The 19,414-nt window shown below is 39.4% G+C and overlaps 1 non-coding gene across 1 annotated transcript; it reads right to left on the bottom strand.

Annotated features, from left to right (window-relative positions):
* Positions 1–6,434: 6,434 nt before the first annotated feature.
* LOC130964187 (small nucleolar RNA R71) lies at positions 6,435–6,542 on the bottom strand. The gene has a single exon (XR_009080291.1). It is a non-coding gene; the product is annotated as a small nucleolar RNA R71 (small nucleolar RNA).
* Between the last annotated feature and the right edge of the window lie 12,872 nt (positions 6,543–19,414).

The raw sequence follows: 19,414 nt of genomic DNA, 5'->3' as shown, positions 1-19,414 counted from the left end.
GCTCGTTTGTCAGGCGAGCACTCGGTTGTCAGGCGATCAACCATGCGTCGTGTATCAGGAATCCAAGAGATAAACATTAGAGCCTTGTTGCTTGTAGAACAGAGTGGTTGTCAGTCACTTGTTCATAAGTGAGAATGATGATGAGTGTCACATAATCATCACATTCATCATGTTCTTGAGTGCGAATGAATATCTTGGAATAAGAACAAGCGGAATTGAATAGAAGAACAATAGTAATTGCATTAATACTCGAGGTACAGCAGAGCTCCACACCTTAATCTATGGTGTGTAGAAACTCCACCGTTGAAAATACATAAGAACAAGGTCTAGGCATGGCCGTGAGGCCAGCCCCCCAATGATCTAAGAACTAGATGTCCAAAGATGATCTAGAGATCTAAAGTGATCAAAAGATGAAAATACAATAGTAAAAGGTCCTACTTATAGAGATCTAGTAGCCCAGGGTGTACAGAGATGAGTAAATGACATAAAAATCCACTTCCGGGCCCACTTGGTGTGTGCTTGGGCTGAGCAATGAAGCATTTTCGTGTAGAGACTCTTCTTGGAGTTAAACGCCAGCTTTTGTGCCAGTTTGGGAGTTTAACTCCCATTTTGGTGCCAGTTCCGGCGTTTAACGCTGGGAATTCTGAAGGTGACTTTGAACGCCAGTTTGGGCCATCAAATCTTGGGCAAAGTATGGACTATCATATATTGCTGGAAAGCCCAGGATGTCTACTTTCCAAAGCCGTTGAGAGCGCGCCAATTGGCCTTCTGTGGCTCCAGAAAATCCACTTAGAGTGCAGGGAGGTCAGAATCCAACAGCATCTGCAGTCCTTTTCAGTCTCTGAATCAGATTTTTGCTCAGGTCCCTCAATTTCAGCCAGAAAATACCTGAAATCACAGAAAAACACACAAACTCATAGTAAAGTCCAGAAAAGTGAATTTTAACTAAAAACTAATAAAAATATACTAAAAGCTCGACTAAAACTACTAAAAACATACTAAAAACAATGCCAAAAAGCGTACAAATTATCCGCTCATCATGCAGCATCATAATGTGGTGGCGTATGCCTCACGACAATTGAGACCTCATGAAGTTAGTTACCCTACGCACGATTTGGAACTCGCTGCGGTTGTGTTTGCCTTGAAGGTGTGGAGGCATTATCTCTATGGAGTTAAGTTCCAAGTTTTCTCTGATCATAAGAGCTTGAAGTACCTCTTTGATAAGAAAGAGCTTAATATGAGGCAGAGAAAGTGGATGGAATTGTTAAAGGACTATGACTTTGAGTTGCATTACCATCCGGGAAAGGCGAACGTAGTGGCGGATGCGTTAAGTCGGAAGTCGTTATATACGGCTTGGATGATGCTTCAAGAGGAGAAGTTGCTCAACGGATTCGAGAGTCTAAAAATTGGTGCTCGAGAGGTATCCGGAACCTTGTGTTTGAGCCGATTAGAAATCTCAAGTGACTTTAAGTCCGAACTCCTGAAGGCTCATCAAAATGATGAAGCGTTATGGAAAGTGTTACCGGCCATTGAGCAAGGAAAACAGTGGAGAGTGTCGGAAGAAAAAGATGGGTTATAGAGATTCAAGGGTAGGATCATTGTGCCGAATGTTGGCACTTTGAGGCAAGATATGTTAAAGGAGGCACACAAAAGTGGATTCTCCATTCACCCGGGAAGTACTAAGATGTACCATGATTTAAAGGCGATGTTTTGGTGGCCTGGTATGAAGAATGATGTGGCGGAGTATGTTTCAAAGTGCTTAACTTGTCAAAAGGTAAAGATTGAACATCAAAGACTTTCCGGGATGTTACAACCCTTAGAGATTCCACAATGGAAATGGGAAAGTATTGCAATGGACTTTGTGTCGGAATTGCCAAGGACTAGGGCTGGTTTTGATGCTATTTGGGTGATTGTGGACCGACTGACGAAGTCAGCTCACTTTTTACACATTCGTATGACTTACACCCTTGAGGAGCTAGCACGGTTATACATAAAGGAGATTGTGAGACTTCATGGTGTACCTACTACTATAATCTCTGATAGAGATCCTCGTTTCACTTCAAGGTTTTGGGGTGCATTTCAGAAAGCTTTTGGAACCCGATTAAGCTTGAGCACGGCTTACCATCCCCAAACAGATGGTCAATCTGAGAGGACGATCCAAACACTAGAGGATATGTTGAGAGCTTGTGTTTTGGACCAACCGGTGAGTTGGGATCGGTATATGCCATTAGTGGAGTTTGCATACAATAATAGTTATCATGCGAGCATCGAAATGGCTCCGTATGAGGCCTTGTATGGGAGGAAATGTCAATCTCCGCTACGTTGGTATAAAGCTGGAGAGAAAAGCTTGTTAGGGCCGAAAATGATAGCTGATACTACTGAACAAGTCAAGAAAATTCGAGATAGGATGCTTACGGCGCAAAGTCGTCAAAAGAGTTACGCCGATCAGAGGCGAAAGCCCTTAGAATTTGAGGAAGGAGATCATGTTTTCCTTAAGGTTACTCCGACTACGGGAGTAGGTAGGGCGATTGATGAGCGGATAATTTGTACGCTTTTTGGCATTGTTTTTAGTATGTTTTTAGTATGATCTAGTTAGTTTTTAGTATATTTTTATTAGTTTTTAGTTAAAATTCACTTTTATGGACTTTACTATGAGTTTGTGTGTTTTTCTGTGATTTCAGATATTTTCTGGCTGAAATTGAGGGATCTGAGCAAAAATCTGATCCAGAGACTCAAAAGGACTGCAGATGCTGTTGGATTCTGACCTCCCTGCACTCGAAGTGGATTTTCTAGAACTACAGAAGCCCAATTGGCGCGCTCTCAACGGCGTTGGAAAGTAGACATCCTGGGCTTTCCAGCAATATATGATAGTCCATACTTTGCCCAAGATTTGATGGCCCAAACCGGCGTTCAAAGTCACCTCAAGAAATTCCAGCGTTAAACGCCGGAACTGGCACCAAAATGGGAGTTAAACGCCCAAACTGGCACCAAAGCTGGCGTTTAACTCCAAGAGGAGTCTCTACACGAAAAATGCTTCATTGCTCAGCCCAAGCACACACCAAGTGGGCCCGGAAGTGGATTTTTATGTCATTTACTCATCTCTGTACACCCTAGGCTACTAGTTTTCTATAAGTAGGACCTTTTACTATTGTATTTTAATCATCTGATCTTTGGAACCTTTTTCTTTAGATCTTTTGATCACTTTGGGAGGCTGGCCTCACGGCCATGCCTAGACCTTGTTCTTATGTATTTTCAACGGTGGAGTTTCTACACACCATAGATTAAGGTGTGGAGCTCTGCTGTACCTCGAGTATTAATGCAATTACTATTGTTCTTCTATTCAATTCCGCTTGTTCTTGTTCCAAGATATCACCTGTTCTTCAACTTGATGAATGTGATGATCCGTGACACTCATCATCATTCTCACTTATGAACAAAGTGACTGACAACCATTCTTGTTCTACAAGCATACGAGGCTTAGTGAATATCTCTTGGATTCCTGATAACACGATGCATGGTTGATCGCCTGACAACCGAGTGCTCGCCTGACAAACGAGCCAGCCATTCTGTGAGATCAGAGTCTTCGTGGTATAGGCGAGAACTGATGGCGGCATTCAAGAGAATCCGGAAGGTCTAAACCTTGTCTGTGGTATTCTGAGTAGGATTCAATGATTGAATGACTGTGACGTGCTTCAAACTCCTAGCAGGCGGGGCGTTAGTGACAGACGCAAAAGGATCGATGGATTTTATTCCGGCCTGACCGAGAAACCGACAGCTGATTAGCCATATGCTGTGACAGAGCATGGGAACATTTTCACTGAGAGGATGGGAGGTAGCCATTGACAACGGTGAAACCCTACATGAGCTTGCCATGGAAAGGAGTAAGAAGGATTGGATGAAGACTGTAGGAAAGTAGAGAGACGGAAGGGAAGGCATCTTCATATGCTTATCTGAAGCTCTCACCAATGATATACATAAGTATCTCTATCTTTATCTTTATGCTTTATTCGTTTATCACTATACCCATTTGAGTCTGCCTGACTGAGATTTACAAGGTGACCATAGCTTGCTTCATAGCAACAATCTCCGTGGGATCGACCCTTACTCGCGTAAGGTTTATTACTTGGACGACCTAGTGCACTTGCTGGTTAGTTGTGCGAAGTTGTGTTTATGCCATGGTATTGAGCACCAAGTCTTTGGATTCATTACCGGGGATTGTTTTGTGTAAAAGTAGTGATCACAATTTCGTGCACCAAGTTTTTGGCGCCGTTGCCGGGGATTGTTTGTGTATGGACAACTGACGGTTCATCTTGTTGCTTAGATTAGGTATTTTTTTTCTCAGAGTTCTTAAAAATGAATTCTAGTGTTTCATGATGATCTGTTGAAATCTGGCTGGCTGAAAAGCCATGTCTAATCTTATTGGACCGAGGTTTCAACTGATCATCACAATAGCTTGCTGATCTCTATCAATCTTGCTATTGGAGCAATGATCTGCTAAGGCTTCGCTGGCCATTGGCCATGTCTAGTGTTTTGGACCGAAGCTTTCTTTGAAAGCTTGGCTGGCTGTGAAGCCATGTCTAATTCCTGGACCGGAGTCTTAGACTAGCATTGCAATGATTCCTAGAAATTCAATTTGAGAATTCTGAAACCTTTATTTTTCTTTTTATATAATTTTCGAAAAAAAAAGCACAAAAAAATTCACAAAATCATAAAAACCAAAAATATTTGATGTTTCTTGCTTGAGTCTAGTGTCTCATCTTAAGTTTGGTGTCAATTGCATACATTCATTCATGTGTCTTAAGGATCTTCAAGTAATTCTTGATGATTTCTTACTTTGAACTTTGAATTCTATTGACTTGAGTGTTTTGTGTGTCTCATATGCATTCTCATTAGTGTCAGTAGTCTGCAAACTGCTAAGTTTGGTGTCTTGCATGCATTGTTATTTGATTTTAGTTGCATTTTGATTATTCCTCATTATTAAAAATCCAAAAATATTTTTAATTTGTGTCTTTTCAAGTCAATAATACAGAGAATTGAAGATTCAGAACATACTGCAGAAGAATCACACAGAAAAAGCTGAGCATTCAAAAATGCCCAGTGAAGAAGACAGACTGGCGTTTAAACGCAGCCAGGGTACCTGGTTAACGCCCAAAAAAGGTAGCATTTTGGGCGTTAAACGCCAGAATGGATACCATTCTGGGCGTTTAACGCCAGGATGGCACAAGGGGGAAAATTTTGTTTTCAAATCAAATTTTTTTCAAGTTTTCAAAGTTTTTCAAAATCAAATCTTTTTCAAATCATATCTTTTCAATCAAATGTTTTCAAAATCAATTTCTTTCCTTTTTTCAAAGATACTTGCTAACAATTAATGATTCGATTCAAAATTTCAAGTATGTTGCCTTTTCTGTTGAGGAAGGTTTAATTTTTGAATCATATCTTTTCTTGTCAGGCAAGTCATTAATTTTAAAATCAAATCTTTTTAAAATGTTTTTCAAATCATATCTTCTCAATCACATTTTTTTTAAAACCAATCATATCTTTTTAATCACATCTTTTTCAAAATAGTTTTCAATCAAATCTTTTTAACTTCTAATTTCAAAATCTTTTTCAAAAATCATTTGATTTCTTTCCCACTCTTATTTTCGAAAATCTAGTGTTTTTCAAAAATATTTTCAAAATCTTTTACTTAATTTTCGAAAATTACTTCCCTTCTTCTCACATCCTTCTATTTATGGAGTATCACTCCTTCTTAATGCACAATTCGAACTCTATCTAATCAAGTTCGAATTCTCCTACCTCCTTCTTCTATTTTTCTATTCCTCTGACACCTCAAGGAATCTCTATAACTGTGACATAGAGGATTCCACATTTTCTTGTTCTCTTCTCTTTCATATGAGCAGGAACAAAGACAAAGGCATTCTTGTTGAAGCTGACCCTGAACCTGAAAGGACCTTGAAGCGAAAGCTAAGAGAAGCTAAGGCACAACTCTCTGTAGAGGACCTAACCGAATTCTTCAAAGAAGAAGAACCCATGGCAGCCGAAAACAACAACAATGCCAACAATGCAAGGAAGGTGCTGGGTGACTTTACTGCACCTACTCCCAATTTCTATGGGAGAAGCATCTCTATCCCTGCCATTGGAGCAAACAACTTTGAGCTTAAGCCTCAATTAGTTTCTCTAATGCAACAGAATTGCAAGTTCCATGGACTTCCAATGGAAGATCCTCATCAGTTTTTTAGCTGAGTTCTTGCAAATCTGTGACACAGTCAAGACTAAGGGGTTAACCCTGAGGTCTACAGACTGATGCTATTCCCTTTTGCTGTAAGAGACAGAGCTAGAATATGGTTGGACTCACAACCTAAAGATAGCCTGGACTCTTGGGAAAAGCTAGTCAATGCCTTCTTGGCAAAGTCTTTCCACCTCAAAAATGGAGTAAGCTTAGAGTGGAAGTCCAAACCTTCAGACAGAAGGATGGAGAATCCCTCTATGAAGCTTGGGAAAGATATAAACAATTAATCAGAAAATGTCCCTCAGACATGCTTTCTGAATGGAGCATCATAGGAATTTTCTATGATGGTCTCTCTGAACTATCCAAGATGTCTTTGGATAGCTCTGCTGGAGGATCTCTTCATCTGAAGAAGACGCCTACAGAAGCTCAAGAGCTCATTGAAATGGTTGCAAATAACCAATTCATGTACACTTCTGAAAGAAATCCTGTGAACAATGGGACAAGTCAGAAGAAAGGAGTTCTTGAGATTGATGCTCTGAATGCCATACTGGCTCAGAACAAGATATTGACTCAACAAGTCAATTTGATTTCTCAAAGTCTGTCTGGAATGCAAAATGCACCAAACAGTACTAAGGATGCTTCATCTGAAGAAGAAGCTTATGATCCTGAGAATCCCTCAATGGAAGAGGTGAATTACCTAGGAGAACCCTATGGAAACACCTATAATTCTTCATGGAGAAATCACCCAAATTTCTCATGGAAGAATCAAGAGAGACCTCAACAAGGTTTCAACAACAACAATGGTGGAAGAAACAGGTTTAGCAATGGCAAACCTTTTCCATCATCTTCTCAGCAACAGACAGAGAATTCTAAGCAGAACCCCTCTAACTTAGCAACCATGATCTCTGATCTAATCAAAACCAATCAAAGTTTCATGACTGAAACAAGGTCTTCCATTAGGAATTTGGAAGCACAAGTGGGATAGCTGAGCAAGAAAGTTACTGAACTCCCTCCTAGTACTCTCCCAAGTAATACAGAAGAAAATCCAAAAGGAGAGTGCAAAGCCATAACCATGGCCGAATCTGGAGAGGAAAGAGAGGAAGAGGACGCCACTGAGGAAGACCTCAATGGACGTGCACCAACCTCCTCTGAGTTCCCCAATGAGGAACCATGGGAATCTGAGGCTCAAAATGAGACCATAGAGATTCCATTGGACTTACTTCTGCCTTTCATGAGCTCTGATGAGTATTCTTCCTCTGAAGAGGATGAGTATATCACTGAAGAGCAAGTAGCTAAATACCTTGGAGCAATCATGAAGCTAAATGACAAGTTATTTGGAAATGAGACTTGGGAGACTGAACCTCCTTTGCTCACCAAAGAACTGGATGACTTGTCTAGGCAGAAATTACCTCAAAAGAGACAAGATCCTGGGAAGTTTCAATACCTTGTACCATAGGCACCATGACCTTCAAGAAGGCTCTGTGTGACTTAGGGTCAAGTGTAAACCTCATGCCTCTCTCTGTAATGGAGAAGCTAGGGATCTTTGAGGTACAAGCTGCAAGAATCTCATAGAGATGGCAGACAACTCAAGAAAACAAGCTCATGGACTTGTAGAGAATGTTTTGGTAAAAGTTGAAGACCATTACATCCCTAGGATTTCATAGTAGAGACTGGGAGGTGCATGGATGAATCCATCATCCTTGTAGACCCTTCCTAGCCACAGCAAAGGCTGTGATTGATGTTGATGGAGGAGAGTTGATCATTCAAGTGAATGAAAAATCCTTGGTGTTTAAAGCTCAAGGATATCCCTCTGTCACCATGGAGAAGAAGCATGAAGAGCTTCTCTCAATTCAGAGTCAAACAGAGCCCCCACAGTCAAACTCTAAGTTTGGTGTTGGGAGGCCACAACCAAACTCTAAGTTTGGTGTTGAACCCCCACATTCAAACTCTAAGTTTGGTGTTGGGAGGTTCCAACATTGCTCTGAGAAAATATGAGGCTCCATGAGAGCCCTCTGTCAAGCTACTGACATAAAGAAGCGCTTGTTGGGAGGCAACCCAATGTTATATTATCTATTTCCTTGTTATTTATCTTATTTTGTAGGTTGATGATCATGAGAAGTCACAAAATCAATTGAAAAAGCAAAAAACAGAATGAAAAACAGGAAGAAAAACAGCACACCCTGGAGGAAGAACCCACTGGCGTTTAAACGCCAGTGAGGCTAGCAGTGGGCGTTTAACGCCCAGTCTGGCACCATTCTGGGCGTTTAACGCCAGAAAGGGGCACCAGACTGGCGTTAAACGCCAGAAAAGGGCAAGAACCTGGCGTTAAACGCCAGGAAAGGGGCACCAGCCCGGCGTTTAACGCCAGAAATGGCTCAAAAACGTGATTTTGAGCAACATTTGGTGCAGGGATGACTTTCCTTGACACCACAGGATCTGTGGACCCCATAGGATCCCCACCTACCCCCACCACCACTCTCTCTTCTTCCCCCATTCACCATCACCTCATTACCTCTTCCCCAAAAACCCCTTCACCTATCAAATCCCATCCTTCTCTTCACCACTCACATCCTCCTTCATAAAACCCCACCAACCTCACCCTTCAAATTCAACCACTTTCCTCCCAAACCCACCCATAATGGCCGAACCCATCTCCCCTCCTCCTATAAATACCCTTCTTCACTCCTTCATTTTCATACAACCTAAACATCACTCCCCCCTCCTTGGCCGAATACTAAGCCACCCCCCTTCTTCATCATTTCTTCTTCTTCTACTCTCTTCTTTCTTCTTTTGCTCGAGGACGAGCAAACCTTTTAAGTTTGGTGTGGTAAAAAAGCGTTGCTTTTTTTCGTTTTCTATAACCATTTATGGCATCCAAGGCCGGAGAAACCTCTAGAAAGAGGAAAGGGAAGGCAAAAGCTTCCACCTCCGAGTCATGGGAGATGGATAGATTCATCTCAAGGGTGCATCAAGACCACTTCTATGAAGTTGTGGCCTTGAAGAAGGTGATCTCCGAGGTCCCCTTTTCACTCAAAAAAGGGTGAATATCCGGAGATCCGCCATGAGATCCGAAGAAAGAGGTTGGGAAGGCTTACCAACCCCATTCAACAAGTCGGAATCTTGATGGTTCAAGAGTTCTATGCCAATGCATGGATCACCAAGAACCATGATCAAGTGTGAACCCGGATCCAAAGAACTATCTTACTATGGTTTCGGGGGAAATACTTGGATTTTTAGTCCGGAAAATGTAGGTTAGCATTCAACTTGCCTATGATGCAAGGAGATGAACATCCTACACTAGAAGGGTCAACTTGATCAAAGGTTGGACCAAGTCCTCACAGTCATATGTGAAGAGGGCGCACAATGGAAGAGAGATTCAAGAGGCAAGCCGGTTCAATTGAGAAGGATGACCTCAAGCCCATGGCTAAAGGATGGTTGTAGTTTATCCAACGCTCAATCATTCCCACTAGCAACGGTCCGAAGTTACTCTAGACCGGGCATCATGATTCATAGCATCATGATTGGGAAGAAGTGGAAGTTCATGAGGTTATAGCCCAAGAACTCTATAAAGTGGCGGACAAGTCTTCCACCTTGGCAAGGCTAGCCTTTCCTCATCTCATTGTCACCTCTGTTATCAGTTGGAGTTGACATAGAAGGAGATATCCCCATTGAGAGGACAAGCCCATCACCAAGAAAAGGATGGAGCAAACAAAAGACCCTCATCATGAGATCCCTTAGATACCTCAAGGGATGACTTCCCTCCACAAGACTATTGGGAGCAAGTAAACACCTCCCTAGGAGAATTGAGTTCCAATATGGGACAACTAAGGGTGGAGCACCAAGAACATTCCATCCTCCTCCATGAAATTAGAGAAGATCAAAGAATCATGAGAGAGAGCAACAAAGACAAGGAAGAGACATTGAGGAGCTCAAGCACTCCATAAGACCTTCAAGAGGAAGAACAAGCCGCCATCAACTAAGGGGACCTGTTCTTTAATCTCCTTGTTCTTTATTTTCTGTTTTTCGAATTTTCATGCTTATGTTATCTATGTTTGTGTCTTATGATTCATTAGTGTCTTAGTGTCTATGCCTTAAAGTTATGAATGTCCTATGAATCCATCACCTTTCTTAGAGATTGTTCTTAATTGAAAAGAAAGAATTGCATGAATTTTGAATTTTATAACAGTTTAATTATCTTGATGTGGTGGCAACACCTTGTTCTCTGGATGTATGCTTGAACAGTGCATATGTCTTTTGAATTTGTGGTTCATGATGTTGGCTCTTGAAAGAATGTGAAAAAGGAGACGTGTTACTGAGGATCTGAAAAATCATAAAAATGATTCTTGAAGCAAGAAAAAGCAGTGAATAAAAAAAAAAAAAGAGAAGCAAGCGAAAAAAAAAAAACGAAAAAGAAGAAAAAAAGAAAAAATAAAGTTGTGATCCAAGGCAATAAGAGTGTGCTTAAGACCTGGACACCTCTAATTGGGGACTTTAGCAAAGCTGAGTCACAATCTGAAAAGGTTCACCCAATTATGTGTCTGTGGCATGTATGTATCCGGTGGTAATACTAGAAGACAGAGTGCTTTGGCCACAGCCAAGACTCAATAAGTAGCTGTGTTCAGAATCATCATACTTAACTAGGAGAATCAAAACACTATCTGGATTCTGAGTTCCTAAAGAAGCCAATCATTCTGAGTTCCAAAGGATAGAGTGAGATGCCAAAACTGTTCAGAGGCAAAAGCTAAAAGCCCCGCTCATCTAATTAATATGATCTTCAGATGTTTTTGGAGTTCATTGCATATCTCTTCTTTTTATCCTATTTGATCTTCAGTTGCTTGGGACAAGCAACAATTTAAGTTTGGTGTTGTGATGAGCGGATAATTTGTACGCTTTTTGGCATTGTTTTTAGTATGTTTTTAGTATGATCTAGTTAGTTTTTAGTATTTTTATTAGTTTTAGTTAAAATTCAATTTTCTGGACTTTACTATGAGTTTGTGTTTTTTCTGTGATTTCAGGTATTTTCTGGCTGAAATTGAGGGATCTGAGCAAAAATCTGATCAGAGACTCAAAAGGACTGCAGATGCTGTTGGATTCTGACCTCCCTGCACTCGAAGTGGATTTTCTGGAGCTACAGAAGCCCAATTAGCGCGCTCTCAACGGCGCTGGAAAGTAGACATCCTGGGCTTTCCAGCAATATATGATAGTCCATACTTTGCCCAAGATTTGATGCCCAAACCGGCGTTCAAAGTCACCTCAAAAAATTCCAGCGTTAAACGCCGGAACTGGCACCAAAATGGGAGTTAAACGCCCAAACTGGCACCAAAGCTGGCGTTTAACTCCAAGAGGAGTCTCTACACGAAAAATGCTTCATTGCTCAGCCCAAGCACACACCAAGTGGGCCCGGAAGTGGATTTTTATGTCATTTACTCATCTCTGTACACCCTAGGCTACTAGTTTTCTATAAGTAGGACCTTTACTATTGTATTTTAATCATCTGATCTTTGGAACCTTTTTTCTTTAGATCTTTGATCACTTTGGGAGGCTGGCCTCACGGCCATGCCTAGACCTTGTTCTTATGTATTTTCAACGGTGGAGTTTCTACACACCATAGATTAAGGTGTGGAGCTCTGCTGTACCTCAAGTATTAATGCAATTACTATTGTTCTTCTATTCAATTCCGCTTGTTCTTGTTCCAAGATATCACCTGTTCTTCAACTTGATGAATGTGATGATCCGTGACACTCATCATCATTCTCACTTATGAACAAAGTGACTGACAACCATTCTTGTTCTACAAGCATACGAGGCTTAGTGAATATCTTGGATTCCTGATAACACGATGCATGGTTGATCGCCTGACAACCGAGTGCTCGCCTGACAAACGAGCCAGCCATTCCGTGAGATCAGAGTCGTGGTATAGGCGAGAACTGATGGCGGCATTCAAGAGAATCCGGAAGGTCTAAACCTTGTCTGTGTATTCTGAGTAGGATTCAATGATTGAATGACTGTGACGTGCTTCAAACTCCTAGCAGGCGGGGCGTTAGTGACAGACGCAAAAGGATCGATGGATTTTATTCCGGCCTGACCGAGAACCGACAGCTGATTAGCCATATGCTGTGACAGAGCATGGGAACATTTTCACCGAGAGGATGGAGGTAGCCATTGACAACGGTGAAACCCTACATGAGCTTGCCATGGAAAGGAGTAAGAAGGATTGGATGAAGACTGTAGGAAAGCAGAGAGACGGAAGGGAAGGCATCTCATATGCTTATCTGAAGCTCTCACCAATGATATACATAAGTATCTCTATCTTTATCTTTATGCTTTATTCGTTTATCACTATACCCATTTGAGTCTGCCAGACTGAGATTTACAAGGTGACCATAGCTTGCTTCATAGCAACAATCCGTGGGATCGACCCTTACTCGCGTAAGGTTTATTACTGGACGACCCAGTGCACTTGCTGGTTAGTTGTGCGAAGTTGTGTTTATGCCATGGTATTGAGCACCAAGTCTTTGGATTCATTACCGGGGATTGTTTTGTGTAAAAGTAGTGATCACAATTTCGTGCACCAGCGATTAAGGCAAAGAAGTTGAATCCTCGATACATTGGTCCATTTCAGATCCTGGAGAGGATTGGACCGGTGGCGTATCGGATGGCTCTACCGCCTCATCTTTCGAACCTGCATGACGTGTTTCACGTGTCGCAGCTTCGGAAGTACACTCCTGATGCTAGCCATGTGTTAGAACCTGAATCGGTTCTGTTGAGGGAAGATTTGACGCTTCCAGTGACTCCGGTCAGAATTGATGATACTAGTATCAAACGGTTGCGTGGAAAAGAAGTTTCATTAGTGAAAGTGGCTTGGAGTCGAGGTGGTTTTGAGGAACACACTTGGGAACTTGAGTCGTAGATGCGAACGGATTATCCGCATTTATTCTCAGGTATTTACATTTGAATTTTGTGGGCAAAAATTCCCAATTAGGTGGGTAGAATGTAAAACCCGGTTAATTAACGGCTAATTAACCCATAAATGAGAATTTATTCTAGAAAGCCTAAAATGTGATTTTTATGGCTAAATGTGATAGAGGAGATTGAGACGAGAATTTTGGTACCAATTTTATAGAATTCGGACCAAGATTGGACCGAACGGGCCAAACCGGGCCAACCGAACCCAAAGTGGGCCCTTGGCCCAACATAACTAAACCAAAACCCTAGTTTTCAGCACTCTCTCTCCTCACAACACACTCAAACACGCTGAAATTAGGGAGAAAGGGAGGAAGAACACTCTCTCAAGTTCTCTCCCTTGGTTGATCTTCAAACCACCATAACTTTTGATCTAGAGCTCCGATTGCCGCTCCGTTTGTGGCCACGCGTTCACCGCGGAGAGCTTTACAAAACCCATACCATCAATCTTGAGGTAAGCCACACGTTGCTGTTCGAAATTCCAGCCCTTATTTTCGAGTTTCATGGGTGAAATGTTGAGATTTTAGGTTCTTTGATGTTATAGGACCCAACTCTCTTGAAGGAGAAGGTTAAACTTGTCTCCTTGGACCTTGGGTGGTGTGGTAAGATTCTCAACCCTAGTGTAATTTGTTGTTCCATGATGTTTGGGTATTGAGATGTTGTGTATCGGTATGATGATTGTGGCTTAGGTTGTGTATATGTGAATATTGGAGCTTGAGTGGTGATTTTGAAAAGCTTGAATAAGGGATTTGGTGGTGAAAAATCTGTTCTTGAAGGTGTTGAGGCCTTGAGAGCTTGTGGATAAGTGATTTGGAAGTGCTCCGGTTGAGCTTGGGAAATCGGCTAAGGTATGGTTTCGGTTTCCCGTATCTAATATGTAATGTGGTAGGAAAATACTTAGGCTAGAGGCCTAAGATAGGCATTGAATGTTGATGTTGTTGAATGATTGAGATATATGATGTGGTCATATATGTGATGATGATTAATGATGCCTTGATGGTATGATGTATGAGAAATATGCATGTTGTGATATGCTTAATGATTGGTTATGGTTGATTGTGGGTTGAACCATGTTAATGGTGAGTATGACATTAATTGTATACCATGATGATTTAGTGGAATTGATGTTGTGAGATTGGCATGAGGAAGAGTATATGGTATGTCATATATTTGAGTTTGAGCCACTTGGGTGAAGTGGGTTAAAATGATTGAGATTGATTTTGTATATTGTGGTAAAATCTCCATGTGTGAGTGAGGAGGCTTGATGTTGAAATTGATATTTGATTGATTTCAAAGAAAAGGGATGAAAATGGCATGTTTTGATTGATTTTGAAAAGAGTTGGAAATGGCTTGTTTTGAAAATGGCACTTTGTGGTTTTTATGAAAAACATGGTTTTTGGGCATACTTTGATGGGACATAACTTGGACTACAGATCTCTGTTTTGTGCCAAATCTGTTTAGAAATGAAATTTGGATTCGGAATGTTCATGCCGTTCGAAGAACGGGTGAAAAACGATTTAAAATGAGGAAGTTATGTCCGTCGAAAGATTGGGGTTTAAATCTGTGAATTCTGCAGCTTTTAACTTAGAAAATTTTTAGCAGAATGACCCCTTGCGCGTGGGCGTACCTGGCGCGTACGCGCCGACCTTCCAGAAATCGCCATCCACGCGTGCGCGTGGTGTGCGCGGGCGCGCCGATGGTGCTGCACCCAATGCCAAGCCATTTTCCAGAGAGTTGTGCCAGAACTGTGCCAGCTTTGTGCCTGGGCACAAGAGTACCCACGCGTACGCGTGGTTGACACGTGCGCGTCATTTGGCTAGTTTTCAATCCACGCGTTAGCGTCCATGACGCTTACGCGTCGATGAGTTTTTGAGGCCATCCTCGCGTGCGCATGGAGTGCGCGTATGCGTGGCCCTGTTTTCATTCCAAAGTTGATTTTTGAGTTTTAAAAGCCAAATTTCATACTTCTAAGCCTCCGACCTCACCACTTATGTCTTAAATCATTATGATATGTCTAGCTATGAGAAGAAGGGCTAGTGAATGTGGTAACTTGCGAGTGAAGCAAGGGAAAAATGGATGATCAATGAGGATCAACCATGAATATGTGAGATGCGGAGGATGGTGGTGGAAGTGCTTGTTATGCCATGGGCCGAAAGGCTGTAATTGTTGATGAAACGGCTGGTTATGGATTTAACCGTGAGTCGGGTGGCTGGTTATGGATTTAACCGTGAGCCAGATGGCTGGATTATTGCCGTGTTACGGCGGGGCCATGATTATGGCTATGTATAAACGCATATATATATGCTGTTGAATGAATTGTGAAAGTTGCACTTCCATTATCGGAGATGAGAGTTTCCCTGGGAGAAAGCAGTGGCTAGCCACCACGTGAGGGTGATGGATATGGATCATGATTATGATCAAGTTATAATGAGCATGACTCATGTTGGGGAGACACGACAGAGGGACAGTCCACCAGGACTTGTCGGGTTGGCTCTATAACCGACAGATGATATCATCAGCCGCTAGGGACAGGCATTCATCATATGCATACTATGTGATATAACTGTGTTTGCTACATTATACTCCTGCTGGTAGTTGGGAGGTCTGAAGGAATTGAAAAGGGAAGTATTAGTTAGACTGAAGAATCTTTAGTCAGATGCCCTTTATGGTTTAGCCTATTTATAAGCTTTGATATTATCTGGAGGAAGTTCTAGGATTGCCTTCGGCTTTCCTTTATTATTATGTATTATATATGTGGAAGCTGTTACCATGCTGGGGACCTCTGGTTCTCACCCATGCGGATTTTGTGGTTTTCAGATGCAGGACGTGAGGTGTCCCGCTGAGGCATGCTGGAGACTTCTGTTATTGCGAAGATCCTTTGTTCTCGGGGCTATGTTTTGGTTTATATGTTTTGTTTAGATACTTTTATCTCCATTAAATAATACAAACTGTGATGACTCCTCTTATGGGAGATTTTGGAGAATAGGTTTTATATATTTGTGTCCCTTTGGGTTTCCTTTGGGGTTTTCCTTATTTTATCATGTGTATATATTGCTATGCTCTGACCGGTTTTCTTCGCAGCCGGATTTTGAGTCTTGATATTTCTGTTTTTGACACTCCTTTGTATATATATAATCTCGCGTTGGTTTATCCTTGTTCGTTACGTTATCGATCGGAGTGTTGCGCTTTTGAGTTGCGGTTTTTGTTTACCCCTTTTCCTACAAAGGCTCCTAGTTATAATCAATCATTCATACTACTATACGTACTAAATTTTATTTTTAGAGGTCGTAATACCTTGCCATCTCTGAATTATGACTTAAGCATAAGACTCTGTATGGTAGGGTGTTACACAGCAACTCATTAGCTAACGACAAATTCTTAAATGGAACTCCGATCTGCGACGAATTAGTCATTTATCTACCGAACTGGAAATATTAGTTCATCTGTTAATTCATCAAATGATTCATTTTTTCCCTCTTAAATCAGCATCAGCACCATATTCTCTGGGCTAGAGGGCTTAGCAATTCTACTTCAAGTTGCAAAGATATCAAGGTAATGATGTGGGACTTAAGAAAAGAGTCTAAAACACGACCTTTTCTCATTAGTTTTGTTTATTTCATGTTGTGATTTGAGGACAAAATAACTAGATTGTACTTATCCCCTTTTAGTTTTCCTATGTTACTTGCCTACTTGGTGTGATGTAGCATGGAAGTGAAGAAGTCATTTTTTATTTATTTTGTCCTTATGTTCAACGTGAAAAGAGATTATTATAAATGTAAGAAATTCTTACTCTATAAAAGATATCCTTGTGTAACAAATACAATTTGTTTCTTTATTATCTTAGCATAAAAAGGCATGCATTAGATATGAAGAATAAACAAAAAAGAATATTATATATTTTATGATAGATATACTCTATTTATTTTTGAATAAATGACCATTTATATCCATAAAAGTTGAAAACACTGACATATGTACCCACACTAGATCGAAACTAAACTTGTACCCCTGCAAGATGCCCTCCGTGTGACAAAAGTACCCTATGTGGCACTTCAACCCTCCAAAGTCAGGGTACTTTTGTCACACAGAGGGCATCTTCCGTGGGTACAAGTTTAGTTTCGATTTAGTGTGGGTACATATGTCAGCATTTTCATCTTTCATGGGTACAAATGGTCATTTATTCTTTATTTTTATACAACAAATTTTAAAAATAAATTTACGTCTTAATATTTTTATATTCACCATTATAGAGCAACCTCTAAATTTTTTTTTCATAAAATAAAATAAAATAAAATTCTACCGAGTATAATAATAATTTGATTGATATAATTTTTAATAAAGATCGATCCTGTTAACATGTGTTTTAAAGATACATTTAAAAGTATTAAAAATATTTATTGAGTTAATGAAAAAATAACTTTCATATATTTTTAATATAATAAATATAAAAAATTATTAATGTGTCTTCATAAGATAGGTAAATCCTTAGAATAAAAACAAAAGCATTTCTTATATAGAAATGAAAACTATTGATGGAACAGCATGTCACTGATGACTAATTTTTTATCATTTAAACTATTTATTATCTCAGATATTATGTCGGGTTTACTTTCATATATAAGAGTGGTTTTGGACTTTTTGTTCAACCTTAGCTTAGCCTTGAAAAGAAGGGACATATTTTGGATAATATTGACCTACACAAAAGTGTTATGTAAGCAGAAATTCAAGGATCAATGTTTTATAAAGTCATTTTCTCATGACAATGAAATTTATAAGTGATTATATCAGCATGAAGTTATCGCAAATGAGAATTTCTTCCGAGTACCAATTAAAAAAAAAACTTATTCGTGGTCAAGAATTAAAGGTTAGTTCATAGTCTGACTCTCTTTATTATTGGCGAATTAAAAACCTTTATACTTTTTATATTCGATTCTAAAACACCAAGTACTGTCTAGAATATATTTCTTTGCACCAAAATTATTATAGGATTAACATAAAATAGAAGCTAAAGTTAAATTAATGATGTCCTTGCTTTTTATTTTTGTTCTACTTTCCCTCCGTTATATAAGATCTATTGGTATATGATTCTTATTCTTTTTAATTTACTTTTTTATTTTATATTTTACAATAAATAAATTATTAATTTTAAAATTTCAATCAAAAATATCGAATTACTTGTGTAAATTTATTGTTATATATTTCAAAAAAAAATTCTATTGATACCGATATAAATATGTTTTTTTCCCAAAAGCTAAAAGAATACCAACCCACAAAATTCCATTGCTATTCTTATAAGGAGGCTGCAAGAATTTAATTGTTTATTAGCTAGAAACCAATATATAATACATTATTACACTATATTCTATGCTTAACATGAGCTCATATATATTATTAATATTTTTTCCCCTGAAATACCTGCACATGCAACGAATCAATACACTAATAACTTCGTACTAAATTGAAAGGTAGTTGTATTGACCCTTGTGAAATTTTAGACCGGCACTAATCTGCACATCACGACGTGGTTTGGATATGATGATTTTTTTTAAAAAAAATCTAATTCGATCCAATTTCAAGCAGTTTGGATTGGATTGGATTTGCGATTTTATAAATTAAAAAAAATTAAATATATATAACAAGTCTCAACATCAAATTTTAAGTATATAGCAATGACATAACAAGTCTCAAGAATATCTTAAAAAACTAACAATAACATAACAACAGAAATAAATTATAGGTTAATTAAAATAAATAAATAAATAAATAAATAAATAAATATATTTTTAACATTCAAATTTTTATTAAATAATAATAAAGATTTATATCCTCTAAATTTTGAATTTTACTTTAGAGAGTAAAGTGTGATCTCTCACTATTTATTTCATAAGTGGGATCAAGAAAAAAATGAGAGATAAATCATTCAAGGTAAGAGATCACACCTTACCCTCTAAAGTGAAATTCAAAAGTTAAAAGATCCAAATTCAAAATAATAATATTATAGCACATTGTGCGGTTTGGATTGGATTGGATCGGTTATGAAATATATTCGAAATCCGATCCGATCTAATGATTTGCAAAAAATAGAATCCAACTAAATCTAAATTAATATAGTTTTAATCGATTTTCAATTTGGATTGGATTTGATGAGCGGTTTAATTTAGATAGGTTTAAATTTAAATATTCTTAGTTAAATTCAAATAAAATCTTTCATAGATAGTAACC

The sequence above is a fragment of the Arachis stenosperma genome, chromosome 2 (assembly GCF_014773155.1).
Source record: "Arachis stenosperma cultivar V10309 chromosome 2, arast.V10309.gnm1.PFL2, whole genome shotgun sequence".
Classification (NCBI taxonomy): domain Eukaryota; kingdom Viridiplantae; phylum Streptophyta; class Magnoliopsida; order Fabales; family Fabaceae; genus Arachis; species Arachis stenosperma.
Note: the sequence above shows the minus strand (reverse complement) of the source record. Positions and strands in the feature narration are given on the sequence as shown.